Source organism: Schistocerca americana, chromosome 8 (assembly GCF_021461395.2).
Source record: "Schistocerca americana isolate TAMUIC-IGC-003095 chromosome 8, iqSchAmer2.1, whole genome shotgun sequence".
Classification (NCBI taxonomy): domain Eukaryota; kingdom Metazoa; phylum Arthropoda; class Insecta; order Orthoptera; family Acrididae; genus Schistocerca; species Schistocerca americana.
In genome coordinates, this window is record NC_060126.1 from 36,533,890 (window position 1) to 36,559,086 (window position 25,197).

The 25,197-nt window shown below is 44.3% G+C and overlaps 1 protein-coding gene across 3 annotated transcripts in view; it reads right to left on the reverse strand.

Moving 5' to 3' along the window:
* Positions 1–20,635, reverse strand: part of LOC124544947 (carbohydrate sulfotransferase 8-like) — a 118,473-nt gene extending 97,838 nt beyond the window's left edge. For 2 of the 3 annotated variants that reach the window (XR_006967578.1, XM_047123694.1), the window contains exon 1: positions 20,567–20,635. The gene's annotated coding sequence lies outside the window, so the exon portion shown is untranslated. The remainder of the gene's footprint in view (positions 1–20,566) is intronic. The other variant, XR_006967579.1, reaches the window with a different exon arrangement.
* Positions 20,636–25,197: the final 4,562 nt, after the last annotated feature.

Consider the following 25,197-nt stretch of genomic DNA (forward strand, 5'->3'; position numbering starts at 1 on the left):
GAAGAAGAACATTTAGCCAATCTCAGAACATTATTTCAGGTCTTGCAACATAATGTCTTCGCTTACGGAAGGACAAACGTGTGTTTTTTGCTAGTGACTTTCCATACCTGGGACATGCACTCAATGCCCAAGGCATACATCCCAGTCCCACGCACCTCCGTGCCATATGAGACTTGCTTTCGCCGCAGAATTTGAAGCAGCTGCAGTGTGTGATGGGAAAAAGCAATTATTATCACAGATATGTGCTGCAAGCCTCTTCCATTTCAGCTCTGCTTCATCGCTTACACCGTAAAGGTGTTCCGTTCATCTGGACGATGGAATGCAAACGCGCCTTTCGCCGGTTGAAATCGGCGTTGCTTTCCAAAACTTGCCTTACGCCATTCGATCCCCAGAAGCCCCTTTTGTTGATGGCGGATGCATCGGATTCCGGGATTGGTGCTGTGCTTGCGCACAAAGATGGTTCGCACGATAGCCCTGTTGCCTTTGCGTCCAAATTGCTCTCGTCCACGGAAAGAAATTATTCACAGATCGAGAAAGAAGCATTGGCTCTCGTATTTGGTGTTACAAAGTTTCATGGTCGTCACTTACCGATAATCACAGACCACAAACCTTTGACATCGCTTTTCCATCCGAACAAGCCTGTACCTCCAGGTACAGCGCACAGATTCATTCGCTGGTCTGTTTTCCTCTCGCAGTACCCCAATGGCCCGTGTCAAAGTCCCGAATCGGGGACCTGTTGGTTTGCCGATTTTTTGCTCACAAGGAGAGACTTTTTGTTCGCCGTTGTGTTTTGCTGTTGCGTTCTGATAATGATCAGTCCAGGGTCGTGGTCCCACATTCGTTACAGTCCTCTGTCTTCAAGCTTCTCCACCAAGGACATTGGGGTATGGTGAGAACAAAACAACTTGCTCGTCAGCACTGTACTTGGTTCGGAATCGATGCCGCGATTACGAATATGTGCTCTTCTTGCATGGTGTGTGCCGAACAACAATCAGCACCACCGCGGAAATTCTTTGTATGGCCAAAAGCCACTTTCCATTGGCAACGCTTACACATCGATTTTGCTGGTCCATTCTGGAATGTTCGATGGTTGGTTGTGATAGATTCGTTCAGTAATTTTCCTTTTGTTGTCCAGCTGTCTTCCACGACATCACCTGCCACCATCCAAGTGTTATCTGCTATCTTTTGCATTGAAGGTCTTCCACAGACAATTGATTCCGACAATGGCCCACAATTCATGTCTGCAGAATTTCAGTCATTCTGCAAGGCCAATGGTATTCAACATCTGACGTCCGCGCCGTTTTCGCCACAGTCCAACTGTGCCGCTGAACGATTGGTCAGGACTTTCAAGTCACAGATGTTGAAGTTGAAAGAGTCGCATTCTAGGGAGGATGCGTTATTGCCCTTTTTGTCCTCGTATCGCTCTCAGCCCCGAGATGGTCGCTCGCTGGCTGAGTTACTCCACAGTTGCCATCACCGCACCTTGATGTCTTTGCTACATCCGCCGCATCAGGTTCCTGTGCAGCGGCAGACACCTGCTTTTGCCCCGGGCGGCGTTGTCTACTACCGCCACTACCGAGGTTCACGGCGTTGGCTCGAAGGGCGCGTTCTTCGCTGCCTCGGCCGCGCTATGTATCTGGTTTTGGGGGCCTCTGGTGAGGTGCGCCGGCATCTCAATCAGCTGCGCCTCTGTCGTCGCACGGGATCTGCCGCTCGCCGTCTGCTTTCAGCGACGGTGCCGTCCGGTCAGCGCCCTGGGGACCCATCTACTGGCTCGCCTCAGCCCCAGGTGTTACCGACGCTGCCTTCCATTTTGCCTCAAGGCGACGCGCCGCCGCCGCCGCCTGTTCTCCCACCGGCGATACCCGCAGTGGACGCGTCGCTGCAGCCGCCGGGCGCCCCCCTGGGTTACGTGCCGCCGATCGCTCCCCGTGACCAATTGTCCTCCGACATGGAACTCTTGCCCGCTCCGGTCCATATGTCGTCTTCTCCCGTCGGGTGCCCCGGCCCGATGGAGGTCGACCCTTCGGCCCCTCCTGTCTCTTTACGGGCGCATACACCGCATGTTGGCGTGCACGGTGGAGTAGGTTTTCAGGCGTCTCCTAGCTCCCCGTGGTCCGAATGGCAGGGTGCGGGTGGCACAGGCTCGCCTGTTGTTAGGCTCCACACCTCGTCGCATACGTCAACATGGGGTCCTCCCCACGGCGGGCGGAGGCCTTATACCACAGCGGTCCACCGATTTGCGGGGGAGGAACGTGGTGTCACCGCCAGACACCACACTAGCTAGGTGGTAGCCTTTAAATCGGCCGCGGGCCCTTAGTATACGTCGGACTCGCGTGTCGCCACTATCGGTGATTGCGGACCGACCGCCACACGGCAGGTCTAGTCTAGAGAGACTCCCTAGCACTCGCTCCAGTTGTACAGCCGACTTTGCTAGCGATGGTTCACTGTCTACATACGCTCTCATTTGCAGAGACGACAGTTTAGCATAGCCTTCAGCTACGTCATTTGCTACGACCTAGCAAGGTGGCATATTCAGTTACAGTAAGTACTATCTTCAAGAATGTATTCTGAACTGATAATATTGTGACTCATGTACCGTCAAGAGCGACGTTCATCATTAATGGATTAAAGTTAAGTATCATACTAATTATGTTCGCTTTCTGAATTCTCATTCCTTGTCATGTTCCAGACCTCACGTCAGTATAGTTCTTCCCTCCTCACGCCAGCCTGCGTGAGCTACAACGCGTGCATTTCGGCCTCCACTCGTAACACGGTGTTGGCTCTTCTGCTAACACAAAAAAGAGTTTGTGTAATATCAGAAGACATAGATGCTTCTAAAAATGATTCTAAACTAAGTGCTAGTAGGGATAAAAATCATGAATCCAGTGGCAAGTTACAACACATCCGTGAAGAAACACTTGTGACGTTGGATGGAACTGCAGCTTACCACGTTCATATCAACGGAATATAAACACACAGATCCACAAGTAAGAAGAACAGACCTCTACGTTCAGAAGGAAGTACGACCTTCAGCTTCATATTATTCTAAGTGGGACGAGGAACTGCCAAATAGTGGGAGAAATATACTGTGAATATAAACGCCAAGTCCTCAAAGCCAATAACACTGTCAGAAGTGCTGTCATATGTTAAGTTTGCCATTAGACAGTTTTCGATGAACGACATATGCACTAGTTTATCAGTATCCAGTAAATGCTGTACTTTCTGCTGTAAGGGTGGGACGTATTGTCCATTATCCCACATTTTATTTGTATGCCTTCCACACACCTATGTAATGTATGCACTGTCAGAAACATAAAACATACTGACAAAACCTGCATGCATGCGTGCTGTAATTTAATAAACTTAGCACAAGCAGTCTATTTTCGTCTTTCCATCTTGAAGATGGCATGCTAATCTGGCTTAACAAGTCAAGGGCTTTTTTTAAAATATCGGGATCCTACAGTCTTCAAAATTCGTTTGTCCTTCTTCACTTGATCCTTCTGATACAGTTTCTGTTACCGTCTGTACTCAAAATGATAGGCGCTTTCCTTATTCCATAATCGTTTTGCACAAAGCCTAGTGATCTGCACATTCGATACTCCACACGCTTTTTCTTGACACGAATAACTGCATTTAACTTTACAACTTCATCGTCAAAACAGGTCTCCGTTGACGATTCAGATGAATCTGGCACTGATATACGGAGAGTTGCACTGGTTGCTTCTGAGCCTTAGGAGTGTTTTACAGCTTTAGTCGCATTGTCGAACCTTTTTGGCAGCTTCCTCTTCATCGTCAGGTGGGTGACACAAGTGACACCTAATACCCTAACCATGTTCGAAGTCCGTGGGCTCTGTGGAGCACCCCATTCTGTCCTACCACGATGTCTCATGACTACTGAGGTCGCTGATATGGAGAACTTGGCACCTAATATGAAAAACGTATGTTTTGGGGGATGTCCGGATACTTTTGACTACATAGTAACGAGGCCCAACTGCTTTCTGAAGGGCGACACAATCCTTGTGCTACCAAGAAAGAAAACTCTTGCTTTGCCGTCTCGAGATTGTGTGGACGCAGATGAAGCCGTGCACACCACAATGCCGTTTACCGTTGAGTGTTTTGTCGGTGCTGAAGAAGGCAATGGACAACTGATTTCAGGAGAGCAACAGCTCGGTCGGCGTGGTACAGGTGTCCAAGACTATACAATTGTGTTTTAAAGTGAGTAAGCCGAAGATCTGGGAAGAGGCTGTCAAACTATAACAAATCTGCTTCAACACTCAAGTATAGCACATCGGCAACAATGAATGTATATACGAATTCACGACGATGTGGTTGTAGGCTGATAAAAGATCCATTTGTAGCATACAGGTGACTGCTAGACGTATTTCACTGTGGAAAACGAGAAGAAAGGTAAAAAGAGGAATTGTAGCTTGTTAGAGTGGTCTGTTATGAGTAATCGACGGTAGTCCAATTTGAAATCAGGCGTCGTCGCGTATTCGTCTACGTCTACATCTGCATCAACATCTACAAGGATACTCTGCTAATCACATTTAAGTGCCTGGCAGAGGGTTCATGGAGCCTCCTTTTCAGTAATTCTCTATTATTCCAGTCTCATACAGCGCACGGAAAAAAACGAACACCTATATTTCTCGGTGTGAGCTCTGATTTCTCTTACTTTATTGTGATGACCATTTCTCATTATGTAGGTCGGCGTCATCAAAATATTTTCGCATTCGGAGGAGAAAGTTGCTGATTGAAATTTCGTGAGAAGATTCCGCCACAACGAAAAATGCCTTCGTTTTAATGATGTCCACCCCAAATTCTATATCATTTCAGTGACACTCTCCCCCCTATTCCGCGATAGTACAAAACGTGCTGCCCTTCTTTGAGGTTTCTCGACGTACCCCATCAATCCTATCTGGTAGCGATCCCACACCGCGCAGCAGTATTCTAAAAGAGGACGAGCGAGTGTAGTGTAGGCAGTCTCCTCAGTAGGTCTGTTACATTTTCCAAGTGTCCTGCCAATAAAACGCAGTTTTTGGTTAGCCTTCCCCTGAACATTTTCAAAGTGTTCCTTCCAATTTAAGTTGTTCGTAATTGTAATTTCTAGGTATTTACGGCCTTTGATTTGACTGATTTATCGTGTAACCGAAGTTTAACGGATTCCTTTTAGACTCATGTGGATGACTTCACAATTTTCGTTACTTAGGATCAATTGCCAATTTCCGCACCATACAGATATCTTTTCTAAATCGTTTCGCAATTTGTTTTGATTTTCTGGTGACTTTACTAGTCGATAAACGACAGCGTCATCTGCAAACAACCTAAGACGGCTGCCCAGTTTGTCTCGTAAATCGTTTATACAGATGAGAAACTGCGAAGGGCGTATAACGCTATCTTGGGGAACGCCAGGAATCACTTCTGACTTCCCGTCAGTTACTACGAACTGTGGCCTCTCTGACAGGAAATAACCAAAAAATGGTTCAAATGGCTCTGAGCACTATGGGACTTGACATCTGAGGTCATCAGTCCCCTAGAACTTAGAACTACTGAAACCTAACTAACCTAAGGACATCACACACATCCATGCCCGAGGCAGGATTCGAACCTGCGACCGTAGCGGTCGCACGGCTCCAGACTGTAGCGCCTAGACCCGCTCGGCCACAGGAAATCACAAATCCACTCGCTCAAGTGAGACGATATTCCATAAGCACGCAATTTCACTACAAGCCACTTGTGTGGGATAGTGTCAAAAGCCTTCTGTAAATCTAGAAATACGGAATCAATTTGAAACCTCTTATCAATAGCACTCAATACTTCGTGTGAGTAAAGAGCTAGTTGGTTTCACAAGAACAATGTTTTCTAAATCCATGTTGACTGTGTCAATAGAGCGTTTTCTTCGGGGTAATTCATAATGTTGGAACACAATATATGTTCCAAAATTCTGCTGCATGGCGATCTTAACAATATGGGCCTGTCATTTAGTGGGTTACTCCTACTACCTTTCTTTAATATTGGGGTATTGATCTTTCGTCGAGCGAACGGTTATATATGATTATTAAGTATCCAGCTATTGTATCAGCATACCCTGAAAGGAACCTAACTGATATACAGTCTGGTCCGGAAGACTTGTTTTCTTAAGTGAGGGAGTAGTGAAGCAACATTAGTAGATATCCTCGGAGTATGTAAGCATCTACTTTTACGTTACTCATGTTGGCAGCTGTTCTTGATTCGAAAATTCTGGAAATTATACATGCCTTATAAATCGAGGAATGGTGTTGCTTCTGAATGAAGTGGTCCTCCACACAAATACTGCAACATTAAAATAGACGGTGATCACTGGTGTGTGTACTGACGTACCGAAAGTTGTACCACATTGCCACCGGTGTAAGCTCGTAATAATTCACCCTTCTCACCGAATTTACAAAGTGATTCAGCTCAGGAACGTGCTACTAAGCAGATATTTACAACTCACACGTGCCGCTAACAAATAGTATTTGTAACGCATTTTATCTCGATCTCATGCAGACAGTATAACAGAGGATCTGCGATATATCCACAAGGTTATAGGAGAGGGAGGATGTTGGTTGAGAATGATCACATACAGTACATGGTGTGCTATGTGAGGAAACACCTAAAAATGCAGCTTTAGATTGAAGTCGTAAGAAATGTAAGAAATCCTATGACCAACACACTCGAGTTTAAGATCTATAGTGCTACACTCTCTGGTAGAAATGATTACAGCCACTGGTGAATCATATTCATGTCGCTCTCATATCTCGAAACGAGTCACCTTTCACAAACCTATCTGCCACAGCAAAATTCAGCGTGGCTTTAGACAGTCCCCCTACACCTTGTAAGCGTTCCTCAGTCTTGCCTTCCCTCACTGCAGCTTCGTCCATGTGATCATCCCAATTTAAGTCGGAACTAAACACAAGTCGGAGAGCGCTATATATCTACCACCTTCTGCATCCTGCGGAGAAACGGGATGAGCTGAGCTAATGTGAAATGAGCATATTTTTACCGCTTGGTGGAAATGGGAAGATGTTGTTGTAGCTCCACCAACATTGTACAATGTGTAAGGCCAGCACCAAACGAAGCTTTCTCCTACAACATGAGGCAGTAGAAAAGACATTATGATCAGTTATGGTGGTGTTTCTTAGTGGGAAAAATAAGAAGACTTCTCATCATACGGGAACTGGAAGAAGAATGTGGATTTTGTGGTGTGTTTCCAAACTATGTACAAGCACTGCCACCCAAAGGACATCTGCATCTCAGGATGCATTCATGTCTGTCACCCAGCACCCAAACGTCCCTCTCCCTTCCCGTTTCTCCCCGCCCCCTCGTTATTTTTTACCATCCAGCAAAGAAAAGCATCGAAATATGCAACCAAACTTTTAAGCTCCATACCATGCACTGTAATAGCACTTCACTAACGTCAGAACTCTGAGCTTTTACCATGTCTCTTCCGGTATATCGAAAACAAGTACAATGTTTGTGTCGGCATCGATCATATGTTGTGATCCAATTAAATATACACGTGTTGATTCGTTGGAGCAGGTGGCCAGTGATCAAAGTCATTCCCACAGACCTGTGTAAAGTTTCATTCCCTGTATTGGAAGAAGACTATATCCCACATACTTTCGCAACAGAGCTTTCTTGTTTTATAGCTTTGCAAGCAGTTTCATTCAACATTTTTTCGATGTAACACAGCTAAGCAGAGATGACAATAGCTGTGTACAACGCCATACATTTTGTTTTCTTTTCTGCCACGACTTCAAGGTCTGTGTCAGGTGCTAAACCGACTTTGATACATTTCGATCCGTTGCCTATTACAGAATGCTGGACATGACATAGTGTATCGTAAGCTGCTCCCACAACACACATAGAATGGCAGAGAAAAGTACTTCATTATCACTAATATTCTTAATATTAAAAAGAAAAATTTCTTATGTTCAGAAAAATTGTATTTATTTGGTCACGAACTGGCTATGGGCTTTTTATGCCATCTTCAGGTGATAACGGAATGTCGCAAACACGAAAACATGATGTGTGACTTACAGAAATTATTTGTACAGAAGATACAAAAATGTCAGAGTGTTTACATAGGAAAATATTAAATTTTAATCACACAGAAGTAATTATATTAATTCTTATTTACACAAATTCTTTTTTCCGTAGGAACAGGCTATGATTATTGATGACACGCAGTTGTGGACTGGTGGTCATCTACATCTATCTATATACTCTGCAAGTCATCGTATGGTGCATGGCGATGCGTACATTGTACCACGACTAGTCATTTCCTTTCCTGTCCCACTCGAAAACACAGATAGGGGAAAACGACTATCTATATGCCTCCATAAGAGCTCTAATTACTCTTATCTTCGTGGTCTTTAAGCGACGTGTGTGTTGGCGGCAGTATAAGCGCTCTGCAGTGAGCCTGAAATGCCGATTGTCTAAGTTTTCTCAATAGTGTTTCGCGAGAAGAACATCGTTTGCCCACCAAGGTCTCCGTAATATATGTTCATCGAATCTACCGGCAAAAAATCTAGCAGCACACCTGCGAATTGCTTCGATGGCTTCCTTTATTTCGATCTGGTGGGGGCCCCAAACATTCGAGAAGTATTCAGGAATGGCTTTCACCAATGTTGTAAATGCGGTCTCCTTTGCAGAAGAGCTACACCTTCCTACAATCCGCCCGATAAACCGGAGCCTACCATTCGCCTTTCCTACTACCATGCTTAAATGCTCGTTGCATTTAATATCGCTTTGCAACGTTACGCCTAGATATCTAATCGACGTGCTGTATTCGAAAATTACACGATTGCTTTTCCTTCTCATCTGCATTAACTTGCTTTTTTGTACATTAGAATAAGCTGCTATTCATCACACCATCTAGAAATTTTCTCTAAGTCATCTCATATCCTCCTGAAGTCACTCAACGAAGACATCGTCTCGTACACTATAGTGCCATCAGCGAACAGCCACAGATACTTGCTCACGTTGTCTGTCAGGTCATTTGTGGATACGGACAATAAGAGCGCCCATATCATGCTATCTTGGGACACTCCTCACGATACACTCGCCTCTGATGAGCATTCGCCGTCGAGGACGCACACTTTAAAAGATACCTCGGATTTATTTTGTTTTATTGAGTTAATGTACCGTAACATGTTGAATTTCTGCCTATCTGTTACTTGTCTGTAACCTTATCCGCTCTCTCTAATAAGTTCTTCAAGCACTTCCCGGCTGGAATAGCTGCTGTAGGTTCTGATATCCGATGCTGACAGTCAAGGAGAGAGGAAGATCTGTGCAGGTAAGCAAAAATTTATATCGACGTGAAGGGGGGAAGTAATACAGCAGCAGATATACTATACCACCGAGAGAGTACCAACATCTAGGTTAATGAGTCTTATTCGATTCTATTGAGTAAACCGTATCTCCCCTCCATTCATTGATTGGCATTCGAGTTACAGACTTGCTGACAAACACTTGTAAATATATAGCCAGAGTTACAAACGAGTTTGTGGACGTGAAAACAAACTGCTAGGGATAAATTAATGGGAGGCATTCAGATGGCACCGGATTTATAAAGCGTCAATAAATCCAAACTACTTCGATTTTCAATTTATTCATTTTCATAATCTGGCGAGGCTAACTTTATTGTGTTTTTAAAGAGTGCTGGAAATCGTAAGATCGTAGATGTTTCTCTCTCTCTCTCTCTCTCTCTCTCTCTCTCTCTCTCTCTCTCTCTCTCTCCTTCCCTCCCCCCTTTCTGTCTCTCTCTCTTTCTCTTCTCCGCCCCTTTCCGGTGACCGGTGCTTGACATGTTCGTATCATCATAATGTAAAGATAAAGATGTAAAGTACTTATTTTCTTTTAAGAACCTAATAACGGTTCTTCATATTGTTCATTTGTTTACTTCTAGTGTTGTTGGCATTTATTACCCCTAAATATTACACTATGTACGTGTAATAATTACGCCTGCCAGTAGGTTATGTGCTGTAATGCTTTAACTGCATCCAAACACCGACAGCATACGAGAGGGCACTTGTCACTATGCCAGTTATTAGGACTTCTTGCCCTTCCATTCAGATGGAGGAAAGGTGATGCTTAAACGCTCCTGTCTGCCCTGTAATTAGTCTCATTTCGTCTTTGAGATCCCTGTGACGGCGGTACCTAGGACACTGTAGTACATTCTCGGATTCATCTATTAATCCTTCTTCTTCAGACTTTGTCCAGTAGGTGGCTTCTATTTTGAAGCGATAGCCCGCTTAGTTATTTGTATAAGTTGACTGATCCTAATTGTCAGTCACTGATGTTGTAATCGCATGACAGTACGTATATTTCGTTTTCTTGGAGGCAACAAATTTACATTTCTGAACATTTAAACCAAATTGTCATATTTGTACCGTTTTGAGATCTTATCGAAATCTGACTAAATAATTGTGCACCTTCTGTCAGACAGTACCTCATTATACTTTATTACACTGCATCACCTGCAACAAGTCTGAGGTTACAACACGAAAAACAAGGGTATCAGAATACTTGCCTAGGGCACATCTGAGTCATATATAGGTTCTGCACTCTCCATCCAAGTCAATATGCTGCGTCCTCCCTACCAAGAGACCCTCAGCCAAGTCACAGATCTCGTTTGATACTTCACAGGACCGTACCTTCATTAATAAGCTTTCCGGAAGACAAGAAATAGTGAATCTTCTTGACCACCTCGATCCACAGCTTTCAGAATGTCACGTGAAAGAAGTGCGCGTTGGGTTTCACGTGGCCATTGTTTTCGAAATCCATGCTGGTTGGCGTGGAGGATGTCCTTCCGTCTAGATACTTTGCTACGTTCGAGCTCAGAACATGTTCTAAGAGTCTACAAAAGGTGGTCAGGTTATTAGAGATTCTCTGCAAGAGATACACTCTGTAAGAGATACGCTCTGATGAGGGACAGATCGTTGTATCAAACAGAATTTCCGTAACATTAAAGCCGGCCGGAGTGGCCGAGCGGTTCTAGGCGCTACAGTCTGGAGCCGCGCGACCGCTACGGTCGCAGGTTAGAATCCTGCCTCGGGCATGGATGTGTGTCATGTCCTTAGGTTAGTTAGGTTTAAGTTCTAGGTGACTGATGACCTCAGAAGTTAAGTCCCATAGTGCTCAGAGCCATTTGAACCATTTTTTTCGTAACATTAAAACTTGCGCCAACTGTTACGCTGAAGGAAAACGTTACAATGGGACCCCGAATATTGACCTGCCCTCCTGGCGCGCCGTGTGTAAAATAATGACCTGGCAGACAAAGTTTCGTAGCTGCCTGGGGATGCCCCATTGTTCGACTACGCGACTGACCATGAGCCAGTGCTGCCAGGCAGCACTGCCAAAACTCACTGCACAGCCATTAAAGGTAGAAGCGCGTGACGCCAGACATATGTAGCTGAAGAGTGCTGCAATGAAACACCTTGGCAGATTAACACCGCGGTAGAGGTCGGAGGCTGTGGTGTTGCTTCCCAAGATTGGTAACAACTTGAGTGATGAACTACGAGAACTGTATAGGACGAATCCTGAGTCGGAAGTAGCCAATCATACGTAATTTTCTCTGTTTGTAAATATACACTACTGGCCATTAAAATTGCTACACCAAGAAGAAATGCAAATGATAAACGGCTATTCATTGGACAAATATGTTATACTAGAACTGACATGTGATTACATTTTCACGCAATTTGGGTGAATAGATCCTGAGAAATCAGTACCCAGAACAACCACCTTTGGCCGTAATAACGGCCTTGATATGCCTGGACATTGAGTCAAATAGAGCTTGAATAGCATGTAGAGGTACAGCTGCCCATGCAGTTTCAACACGATACCACAGTACATCAAGAGTAGTGACTGGCGTATTGTGACGAGCCATTTGCTCGGCCACCACTGACCAGACATTTTCAATTGGTGAGAGATCTGGAGAATGTGCTGCCCAGGGCAGCAGTCGAACATTTTCTGTATCCAGAAAGGCCCGTACAGGACCTGCAACATGCGGTCGTGCATTATCCTGCTGAAATGTAGGGTTCTGCAGGGATCGAATGAAGGGTAGAGCCACGGGTCGTAACACATCTGGAATGTAACGTCCACTGTTCAAAGTGCCGTCAATGGCAACAAGAGATGACCGAGACGTGTAAGCAATGGCACCCCATACCATCACGCCGGGGTGATACGCCAGTATGGCGATGACGAATACATGCTTCCAATGTGCGATCACCGCGATGTCGCCAAACACGGATGCGACCATCATGATGCTGTAAGCAGAACCTGGATTCATCCGAAAAAATGACGTTTTGCCATTCGTGCACCCATGTTCGTCGCTGAGTACATCATCGCAGGCGCTCCTGTCTGTGATGCAGCGTCAAGGGTAAGCGCAGCCACGGTCTCCGAGCTGATTGTCCATGCTGCTGCTAACGTCGTCGAACTGATCGTGCAGATGGTTGTTGCCTAGCAAACGTCCCCATCTGTTGACTCATGGATCGAGACGTGGCTGTACGATCCGTTACAGCCATACGGATAAGATGCCTGTCATCTCGACTGCTAGTGATACGAGGCCGTTGGGATCCAGCACGGCATTCCATATTACCCTCCTGAACCCATCGATTCCATATCCTGCCAACAGTCATTGGATCTCGACCAACGCTAGCAGCAATGTCGCGATACGATAAACCGCAATCGCGATAGGCTACAAGCCGACCTTTATCAAAGTCGGAAACGTGATGGTGCGCATTTCTCCTCCTTACACGAGGCATCACAATAATGTTTCACCACGCAACGCCGGGTAACTGCCGTTTGTGTATAAGAAATCGGCTGGAAACTTTCCTCATGTCAGCACGTTTTAGGTGTCGCCACTGGCACCAACCTTGTGTGAAAGTTCTGAAAAGCTAATCATTTGCATATCACAGCATTTTCTTGTTGTCGGTTAAATTTCATGTCTGTAGCACGTCATCTTTGTGGTGTAGAAAATTTAATGGCCAGTAGTGTAGATAGCTAGTATTCTCTTCCTTTACGCTATAGTTTAATGACATCGTCGCAATTTTCCGCAAATTCGAAAATAAGACATCCAAGTTGGTTATTGCGACAACAACCTTCTGTCTCGGGATATACTACACATCAATCCATTATGGCAGACGTATTTTCGTGCTGAGTATCGTTGGCTTCGCACACTCTCACAGTCCACCTAAACCTAGGCCTCGGGCGCGGTAGATCAGACTGTCACTACATCTAGATATTTGTATTTACATCTAGATATCTGTATTCACCAAATAAATACAAAAGTCAGCAACTAACTCTAAGACTCCTAACGACCAGACCAGTAAAATTTATCCTGGCGGTCTTGGTATCGGAAACAAATATAACCAATTCATATCTCCTGCCAAAAGAAATCACTAGATTCTGAGATTCTCGTTGTCTACAGTGTACCACAGCCCACTGCGTTACGAGCGACATCAAGGAACTTTCAACTCTAGCAAGCAGACATCTTAAGTGGGCGTTGACAAAAGTGTGTACTGGACCGGGACTCTAACCTCGCACCTCTCCCTTTCGCTGCCAAGTGCACGCACACTACTGGTGGTCGAATATCATCCTGAACTGTGGTTCGTCAGTGCAGAAGTTCCCTTTTAAAACCCTCATTCTGTCGATTGTTGGACTTCTTTGTTGGAAAAAGGACGCCAACGATGTGGAAACAACGGGAAAGATAGCCAACATTCAAAAGAATGCTACACGAAAAAGGCTCAATAGTCAAGAAACTCTAGTGACAGACACTTCAAAAACGACGCTACTAAACAATGTTACATCACTAAATATTCAGAGACTTGTTACCCAAAAATCATAGAAAATCTGCCTCACACAGACTGCCATTCTAAGAGCGTACAGTCCCCAACATAAGAAATCAGCAAATGAAGCAAACAAACGGGAATACAGATGCTTGCGATATGAGATAGGTAGAGAGTCCAAAATGGCTAAGGAGGATTAGTTAGAGGACAATGCAACGCTGCAGAAGCAGGGAAAAAGATAGGACACTTAGAGAGAGAGAGCCAACTGTATGAATATCAAGAACTCAGATATCAATCCTAATCAAATACAGAAAGCTGAAAGGGAGAGATTCAATGACTGTTAGCAGAATATGGAATCGGTGGATTCAGGAGGGTAATACGGAACGCCATGCTGGATCCCAACGGCCTCGTATCACTAGCAGTCGAGATGCAGGCATATTATCCGCGTGACTGTAACGGATCGTACAGTCACGTCTCGATCCATGAGTCAACAGATGGGGACGTTTGCAAGACAACAACCATCTGCACGAACAGTTCGACGACGTTTGCAGCAGCATGGACTATCAGCTCGGAGACTGTGGCTGCGTTTACGCTTGACGCTGCATCACTGACAGGAGCGCCTGCGATGGTGTACTCAACGACGAACCTGGGTGCACGAATGGCAAAACGTCATTTTTTCGGATGAATCCAGGTTCTGCTTACAGCATCATGATGGTCGCATCTGTGTTTGGCGACATCGCGGTGAACGCACACTGGAAGCGTGTATTCGTCATCGCCATACTGGCGTATCACCCGGCGTGATGGTATGGGATGCCATTGGTTACACGTTTCAGTCACCTCTCGTTAGCACTGACGGCACTTTGGACAGTGGACGTTACTTTTCAGATGTGTTACGACCCGAGGTTCTAGCCTTCATTCGATTCCTGCGAAACCCTACATTTCAGCAAGATAATGCACGACCGCATGTTGCAGGTCCTGTACGAGCCTTTCTGGATGCAGAAAATGTTCGACTGCTGCCCTGGCCAGCACATTCTCCAGATCTCTCACCAATTGAAAACGTCTGGTCAATGGTAGCCGAGCAACTGGCTCGTCACAATACGCCAGTCACTACTCTTGAAGAACTGTGGTATCGTGTTGAAGCTGCATGGGCAGCTGTACCTGTACACGCCATCAAAGCTCTGTTTGACTCAATGCCCAGGCGTATCAAGGGCGTTATTACGGCCAGATGTGGTTGTTCTGGGTACTGATTTCTCTGGATCTATGCACCCAAATTGCGTGAAAATGTGATCACATGTCAGTTCTAATAATTTATATTTGTCCAATGAATACCCGTTTATGATCTGCATTTCTTCTTGGTGTAGCAATTTTAATGGCCAGTAGTGTAAATCAAATTGAGAACATTGGTATAGAAAGGAAAAAGGAAGTAGATGATTGTTCTCGAATCTCAAAATAAGTCATGGTTACAAATTGCTGACACAAATTATTTAAAACGTAATGGAAAAACTGGTAGTTACCAATTTCGGAGAAAATCAGTTTGGGTTACAGAACAATGCAGGAGCACGCGAGGCTATACTAACCCTTCGACTTATTTTAGAAGATAAGCTGAAGAAATGATAACGTACATACGTAGCATTTGTAGATTTACAGAAGGCTTTTGACAACGTTGAATGAATGCGCTATTTGAAATTCAGATGATAGCAGGGATGAAATACAAGTAGCAAAATGTCATACAAACAGCTTGTTCGAAACCCAGACTGCTGTTATAAGAGTCTAACGACATCTAAGGGAAACAGTGATCGAGAAGGGAATGATACGGATTTGTAGTCTATCCTCATTGCTATTAAATGTGTACACTGAGCAAGTAGTAACGGAAACCAAAGAAAAATTTCAGGAAGGAATTTGTCGCTGCGTAACTCATCTGACGGGAGAGAAGGAACATCGTTGCCCCAGCAGGAAAGGAGGGTTTAGTATGCTCTGTACGCTTGTAACGACAACACAAGTTATGTATATTGAGCTCAGCAATAACTAGTGTGGAAATCTTATCCTCATGGTGTATCACTGTCCTGCTACCAAGCCTCCGGTACCTCATTTCCCACAAATTAAAGGAATTAAAATTTAGGGACAAGAAAAAAGCTTGGACGTTTGCCGATGTAATCCTGTCAGACAGCAAAGAACTTGCAAGAGCAGTTGAACGGAACCAATGGTGTTATGAAAACACATGAACATCAACAATGCTAAAACAATGGTAATGAAATGTAGTGGAATGACTTCGCGTAATGCTGAAAGAAATAATGATGAAATGAAAAATTAAGAGTGCCAGATGAGTTTTGCTATATGGGCAGCAAAATAATTGATACTGGGAGAAAAGAGAGGATTTAAAACGCGGACTGGCTACAGCACGAAAAGACTCTCTCAAAAAGGTGAATTAATTAGCTAACGTCTAATGTAAATATAAGCTGTAGGAAGTCCTTCCCGAGGCTATGTGTCTGGAGCGTAGTCCTCTACGCAAGTGAAATGTGAACGACAAGCACATCAGAAAATAAATTTTCGAAACGTGGTGCTATAGGAAAATTCTGAAGGTTAGACCGGTAGATCCAGTAATTAATGAGGAGGGGGCTGAACTGTAGTGAGGAAAAAAGAAATTTATGACACAGACCGACTAAAAGATGGGATCGGTTGATGCAACATATCCTGAGACATCAGGAAATCGTGGTAAGTCTGAGAAAGGGGCAAGGGTGAGGGGGGCTGACGGGTATATGTAGAGGGAACGAAGGCTAGAATACAGGAAGCAGGTTCAGATGGCTGTAGTTATGCACAGCTGAAGTGGCTTGCACAGCATAGACCAGCATGCAGAGCTACACGAGACCAGTTTGTGCGGAAGGCAACAACAACAACAGTGCTAAAACACTAGCGCCTCGGAGACTGAAAGAGTACTTTGTTTAAAGTGAGCGTTTAAAGAAACAGTGCTCTCGGAAAGTGGAAATTACAACTGCATGTTTTCGTTGAATAATTTTTACGATTTTCGTAAAGGCTGAACGACAATGCTTGGAATCGGTTCATTCAACTTTTCGTGATCAGTCGTCTCCAGGAATCTGATCTGCAGAATTTCATCTCAGTCGTGCTTCTGTAGCGATGAATTTCGCCAAGGGCAAATAAAATCGGTTGTTGTTGGAAAAAAAACCAGAACGCTGGGCACTACATGAGTGAAGAGGACGGTCATATTAATCATAGGAAGATAGACGGCCCCTCACACCACCTGAAATGTCCGGGGGAATGCAAAGTCCGTATGGAACATCGCTACACGAGACGAAACTGGGTACATTCGCACGAGCCGGAGACTAAGTAGCACTCAGTTGTTTTGGGCCTTCGAAGATGAACCGAAACCTACAAAAGTTGTTCGTTCGTGTAACACTTCCAAGAGAATGATCGCTTGTTTCTTTGTTTACACTGGACATGTCAACCATTGCTTTACACGATCGAAGAATAGAATTACAGCTGTATTGTATAGGACATTTTGTTTACCGCAAGTCACCGATGAATTCCGGAGAAACAGCCGGAAACGTCGCATCTCTTCACCGTCTCGCTGCATGTCAAATAATTGTTTCGGGGAAAGAAGCATCGAATTAACATCTCGTTGTCCGTATGTCCCTAGTCTATAACGCAACGACTACCTTTTGTTTCCTACAGCAAACAAAAAAATGCAGAGACAGTGGTTTTTATCACCTAAAGAAGCTATGGCCTTCTTTCAAAGCCACGCTTTTAGCTATCAACATTGGAGTGGAAGAAATGATTCCAAATTTGGTTCGAACGCATGCAAATGTGGGTGTTTTAATGGCGAATCTATTTATTTTTTCATTCATTTAATCATTGGTGTGCAGGTGATGTCACCATGAGTAAAGTACACGAGGGCTTATAAAGTGTGATTGACACGTTTTGAAACATACATCATACACTATGGTACTGCACATAGAAAAAAAGATACACTCCTCATGGAAAGAAAGTACTAACAAACAGGATTATGAGTTATTTAGTAAATCAGGTCTACATCTACATCTACATTTATACTCCGCAAGCCACCCAACGGCGTGTGGCGGATGGCACTTTACGTGCCACTGTCATTACCTCCCTTTCCTGTTCCAGTCGCGTATTGTTCGCGGGAAGAACGACTGTCTGAAAACCTCCGTGCACGCTCTAATCTCTCTAATTTTACATTCGTGATCTCCTCGGGAGGTATAAGTAGGGGGAAGCAATATATTCGATACCTCATCCAGAAACGCACCCTCTCGAAACCTGGCGAGCAATCTACACCGCGATGCAGAGCGCCTCTCTTGCAGAGTCTGCCACTTGAGTTTATTAAACATCTCCGTAACGCTATCACGGTTACCAAATAACCCTGTGACGAAACGCGCCGCTCTTCTTTGGATCTTCTCTATCTCCTCCGTCAAACCGATCTGGTACGGATCCCACACTGATGAGCAAAACTCAAGTATAGGTCGAACGAGTGTTTTGTAAGTCACCTCCTTTGTTGATGGACTACATTTTCTAAGCACTCTCCCAATGAATCTCAACCTGGTACCCGCCTTACCAACAATTAATTTTATATGATCATTCCACTTCAAATCGTTCCGCACGCATACTCCCAGATATTTTACAGAAGTAACTGCTACCAGTGTTTGTTCCGCTATCATATAATCATACAATAAATGATCCTTCTTTCTATGTATTCGCAATACATTACATTTGTCTATGTTAAGGGACAGTTGCCACTCCCTGCACCAAGTGCCTACCCGCTGCAGATCTTCCTGCATTTCGCTACAATTTTCTAATGCTGCAACTTCTCTGTATACTACAACATCATCCGCGAAAAGCCGCATGGAACTTCCGACACTATCTACTAGGTCATTTATATATATTGTGAAAAGCAATGGTCCCATAACACTCCCCTGTGGCACGCCAGAGGTTACTTTAACGTCTGTAGACGTCTCTCCATTGATAACAACATGCTGTGTTCTGTTGGCTAAAAACTCTTCAATCCAGCCACACAGCTGGTCTGATATTCCGTAGGCTCTTACTTTGTTTATCAGGCGACAGTGCGGAACTGTATCGAACGCCTTCCGGAAGTCAAGAAAAATAGCATCTACCTGGGAGCCTGTATCTAATATTTTCTGGGCCTCATGAACAAATAAAGCGAGTTGGGTCTCACACGATCGCTGTTTCCGGAATCCATGTTGATTCCTACATAGTAGATTCTGGATTTCCAAAAACGGCATGATACTCGAGCAAAGAACATGTTCTAAAATTCTACAACAGATCGACGTCAGAGATATAGGTCTATAGTTTTGCGCATCTGCTCGACGACCCTTCTGGAAGACTGGGACTACCTGTGCTCTTTTCCAATCATTTGGAACCCTCCGTTCCTCTAGAGACTCGCGGTACACGGCTGTTAGAAGGGGGGCAAGTTCTTTCGCGTACTCTGTGTAGAATCGAATTGGTATCCCGTCAGGTCCAGTGGACTTTTCTCTATTGAGTGATTCCAGTTGCTTTTCTATTCCTTGGACACTTATTTCGGTGTCAGCCATTTTTTCGTTTGTGCGAAGATTTAGAGAAGGAACTGCAGTGCGGTCTTCCTCTGTGAAACAGTTTTGGAAAAAGGTGTTTAGTATTTCAGCTTTACGCGTGTCATCCTCTGTTTCAATGCCATCATCATCCCGGAGTGTCTGGATATGCTGTTTCGAGCCACTTACTGATTTAACGTAAGACGAGAACTTCCTAGGATTTTCTGTCAAGTCGGTACATAGAATTTTACTTTCGAATTCACTGAACGCTTCACGCATAGCCCTCCTTACGCTAACTTTGACATCGTTTAGCTTCTGTTTGTCTGAGAGGTTTTGGCTGCGTTTAAACTTGGAGTGAAGCTCTCTTTGCTTTCGCAGTAGTTTCCTAACTTTGTTGTTGTACCACGGTGGGTTTTTCCTGTCTCTCACAGTTTTACTCGGCACGTACCTTTCTAAAACGCATTTTACGATTGCCTTGAACTTTTTCCATAAACACTCAACATTGTCAGCGTCGGAACAATTGTAAAATTCTGTCATAGTGCAAAACGCTTTAATTTCAGCTATTTTTGGCTCTTATTTTTAAAGTTAGTAAGACATGCAGCATGTGCCCGCACAATTAATGTGTTGAAAAGCTTCATACCTACGCTTTCGTAATTGCCCTGTGTTTTTTTAACTCGAGTTGTAGGTTTGACATATTGTGATAACGAACAGACTGCCTCAGTGTGTAACTGTTTTCTATCACGTACGAAAGGCAATTGTATATGAAAACAAACGGGTCGATCAATACTTGTAATATTATGAAAAGGGTGTACACTCTACATGATATGTCACATTTGGTAACCCCAAAGATGCTCCTAGTGGCTTCCTTCTGTAAAAATAATATATATATATATATATATATATATATATATATATATATATATATATATATATATTCCAGGCTCTTAGAGAATGCAAAATCTTAGATAGCAACGAAAGAGGCGTAACAGGAATTAATCACCAGTTTTTCAGATGTGCGTAATTTTTCAGTAGAAAGGTAACTTATGAAAGCTTTCGAGCTGTATGTATTTGTGTGGGTCTCCCACATTACCTTTTAAGATACAATTAAACGATTTCTATGAGGATAATGTTTTTCTTTAACTTTATTTGCAATAAGTTAGGAGGCCGGCCCGGGTGCCAGCAGGGAGTCGGACTTACCGGAGTTCGAGGCGCACACACTCAGCTGCTTCGCCGCGGTCGCGTCACGACGCGCCACACAACGAACTGAACACCGGTTCAGCCGGGCAGCTACCGGACGCCGCCGCGGCGCGGCAGCACCTACGCTTTGACCTTGCCAGCGCCTCGTTACGACTACTAATGCTCAAACGAGACACGACGCTGGCGCACATCCCAGGAGAGGACATAATAGTCTAAACTTTTTTTTTTGTACATAAACCAATACCCAAGTTCCTTTGACGCTTTCTGGAAATAAAGGACGCGTGAAACGTTTAAAATGTAAACGAATTCCAGAAAAAAACAAGCTACACAAACACCAGCCAACTGACCGATCTACGCTATGTCATCAAAAGTATCCGGACACCCCCAAAAACATACGTTTCTCAGGTGCATTGAGCTGCCACCTACTGCCACGTACCCCATATCAGCGACCTCAGTAGTAATTAAACATCGTTGGAGAACAGAATGGGGCGCTCTGCGGATCTCACGGACTTCGAACGTGGTCAGTTCATTGGGTGTCACTTGTGTCATACGTCTGTACGCGTGATTTCCACACTCCTAAACCATCCCTAGGTCCACTGTTTCTAATGTGATAGTGAAGTGGAAACGTGAAGGGACACGTACAGCACAAAAGCGTACAGGCCGACCTCGTCTCTTGACTGACAGAGACCGCCGACAGTTGAAGAGGGTCGTAATGTGTGATGGGCAGACATCTATCCAGACCATGACACAGGAATTCCAAACTGCATCAGGATCCACTGCAAGTACTATGACTGTCAGTTGGGAGGTTAGAAAACTTGGATTTCATGGTAGAGAGGCTGCTCATAAGCCACACATCACGCCAGTAAATGCCAAACGACGCCTCGCTTGGTGTAAGGCGCGTAAACACTGGACGATTGAACAGTGGAAAAACGTTTGTGGAGTGACGAATGTGGCGATTCGATGGCAGGGTGTGGGTATGGAGAATGCATGGTGAACGTCAATTGCCAGCGTGTGTAGTGCCAAAGTAAAATTCGGAGGCGGTAGTGTTATGGTGTGGTCTTATTATGAGGGCTAGAGATACACATAAACAAATGTTTATACGAAAAAATTCAACATTTCCAGTTGTTGGGTAAATACGCGATCGATAGAGTTACTCTCGAAGATGTGTTCCTTATCATTTCATGAACAGCGCTGGGTCGTATTGTGGGAGTGCACAGATGCTTATTGCATAGAAGGTAGACGTACTCCTGACAGTCAAGATGTGAACGCCACAATGAAGTATGCTGTGTGCGCCGTGATTAGCAGAGTTAAAATCTGTAACACGTCTTCAGTGGAGAGAATGGAACGTCGAACTTCGCAGATATAAATCCGTTCATCAGTGGGACAGAACTCTTCGGGAAACGTGAAGATACTGGAAAACATCACAAAAAGCATGTGAATTAAGAAACTGTGGAACATGTGTGTGAAGCATTCGCTAGAAGCCTATGAAAGTCCATTACACGAGCTAGCTCCCCATTTGGTAGTCCACGACACTATGCACTAATGTCTCCGGTTCTATGCTCCGAGCCGGCCGGTGTGGCCAAGCGGTTAAAGGCGCTTCAGTCTGGAACCGCGCGACCGCTATGGTCGCAGGTTCGAATCCTGCCTTGGGCATGGCTGTGTTTGATGTCCTTAGGTTAATTAGGTTTAAGTAGTTCTAAGTTCAAGGGGACTGATGACCTCAGATGTTAAGTAAGTGCTCAGAGCCATTTTTGTATGCTCCGAACTCCAGCTTTTGCATCACATTAAGACTGTGGATCACCGCAGACAATGTGATTTTGACTTTGAAAATATACATTACATAGACAATTTATATGTTGGCGAGCTTCTCAGCGACGCGACAGTAGCACCTGAAGATGGCGGGCAGTTGTCCCGCTGAAATATTGTGCGGTTTTTACAATATTATCTGGCGTAATTCCCAGGAACCTATCAAGCACATGTTGTGATTGGTCCATTTTTGTTGTGGAATATACAGTGACAGGGCACTCTTATCATGTCATGCTGGCGAACTATTCAGTTTCACAGATGCCTCCTGGTGTCTTTATCCAGCATGGTGGTGTCCCACGCCACTATTGTGGGATTTACTGAGCAATGTATCAGAAGTGGGGTTCCCACTGCCTGGCCCCCTCGATCACTCGATCTGACACTGCTGGACTCTGCTGGATTTCAGTGGATGGGGGTTTATCGAGGACATAGTTTACAGAACAAAGGTTAGCGATCTGGTGGATTTGAGGCAACGGATCTTCGCCACAGTAGATGCCATGACACCTATTATACTTATGAACATGTGGTGAGAGGTGGAGTACCGTTTCGATATCTGTTCTGGCGTTAGGAACTTGCTTATTCTGTATAAGAAATATTAGTAAATAATAATAGTGATGCTGTCACTGTTTGTTGGTAATATTTACTGACAAAATGCAACCCAACGCTAGGTTGAGTACATACGGCTATCCTGTATGGCCGTTTTTTTAGTACGACTTAAAAAAAAGTGAGAGATTATTAATTGATCACCGATGAGTCGGTTTTCCATTGTATTCAGGAGACGTACGGATTGATTGCGCGATGGGGTTTTCTTAACTGATCTTTTGACCCGGATTGCCTTCACGCAATCAGAATCTTCAATGAAAATACCTAAAGGACCTATTTGAATATGAAAATGGAAATTAAAGCAAATTAGTGGAATTTCGCAAGAAAAAGATTAACAGATCGGAAGTTGAACACATTAGTGGTCTCCCAAATACAATCGAGACACCGCAATAAAGAGCGAACCTGTAACAAAGCTCTTAAACAATTTGAACATCATTTTTGGTTAGTGAAAGAAAAGAATAAGAAGAAAATTACTGCATCGTAAAATATTAATATATTTTGAACAAATTGGCTTTAAACTTCTAGACATTGACAAACACACAATAAATACATGACTTACATCTGATATTTCTTTTGTACATGGCGCAGTCCAATAATGGCTGCTCTGTCAGTCCGTTCCTTCTTAAAATTAAACGCCTTTGCGTGCGCGTAAATACATTATATCTTGTCCCGGGTAACCGAAACGTTCGTTCGTCGTTTCACATACTTTACACACAAAATAAAAATATAACTTGTAGCAATGCTATGTAGTACGTCTTAACATGTCGGCGACTGAAAGTACAAAGAATAATGAAGTCTCTAGAATATTTCTTAACAAAAGATAGATTGTTCTTTCTTCTGTTTCGCAGCTTCTTGCTATTAAGCGCTGCGGCAATAATTTTAAACATCTGCGCCCAGCGGGTCATAGTGTTTATTTGGAGTATTTAAACGCTGGACGCGCGTCTTGGTATAGGCGCACATTAAAAAAAATATTTCGTCTCTTTACTCTCGCGCTGTGATGCTTAGCATTTTTACGAACTACAGCTCGTTGGCTATCCTTTTCTTTTATGACAAATATCTCATATGCAAAGTATCTGAAATCCAATAATATTACAACAAACGGTGCCCACACTGAACTCTACCAACATGCATAGAAATGTTTCAGCTTCTGCTTATAATTTTGGACACACAAAGTTATAGACCTTACCAGATACGAAATATAAACAAATGTTTTTGTATATCTCTAGCCTGCACATCCGGTGTTACAATAGTGGGACAAACTTCATTTCAGTGCATTTTCTTAGTGTGGGCTACCTAAATTCAGGAACAAACCATGCGAGGTGCCGGTGTGGAGAAGAGTTTGTACCTCTTTAATTCAGATGACTCTTGCATGAGAACAAGACATGCACTCGCCCCCCTCCTTATCTGTAAGGTTCAAATGGCTCTGAGCACTATGCGACTTAACTTCTGAAGTCATCAGTCGCCTAGAACTTAGAACTAATTAAACCTAACTAACCTAAGGACATCACACACATCCATGCCCGAGGCAGGATTCGAACCTGCGACCGTAGCGGTCGCTGGGTTCCAGACTGTAGCGCCTAGAACCGCACGGCCACTCCGGCCGACCCTTATCTATCAGTTAATTAATTATGAGCACAACGGTAACGGAAGGAAATGATGGTGGACCCTGATAGTAAAATAAGAAGTGCACACTCACAATAATTTAACAAAAATCGTAATCTACTCAAAAAAGAGATCTTTATCGTAATAAACACCAGGAAATGGGATTCTACCTATATCTACGAAATGATATGTAAGTTGACCAATCATGCCTCTGCTATTCAGCTGAGGTCACTGAACTTGCCGTTTGACAGGCTACGAAAACAACCTGCTTAGACCACCGGCCATCATGTGCCAGACAGTCGCACTCAGCAGGGCCCGGTCCACAAGTTTTCTCCAAATCAAGAGGACAATGCAGTCAGTAGGTGGCAGGAATCTTCGTTCCGGACGCGCCGGAACGGTAAAGACATAAACTGCGGCGACACTCAAACGTCTCGCAGGTCGTTTCACCCTGCATACAATGGGCGAAACTCGACCGACGTCAGTCGTTCCACCACGCGCTTGAGCCTATTGTACGAACCCTTCAGAATTCAGGGAATTGCAGCCACCAACCGGAAACGCAGTGTGCCACGTCCTCTGATGCCCACCTCGTACAAGCCACCCAGGGAAGTAAAACAACATGTTTA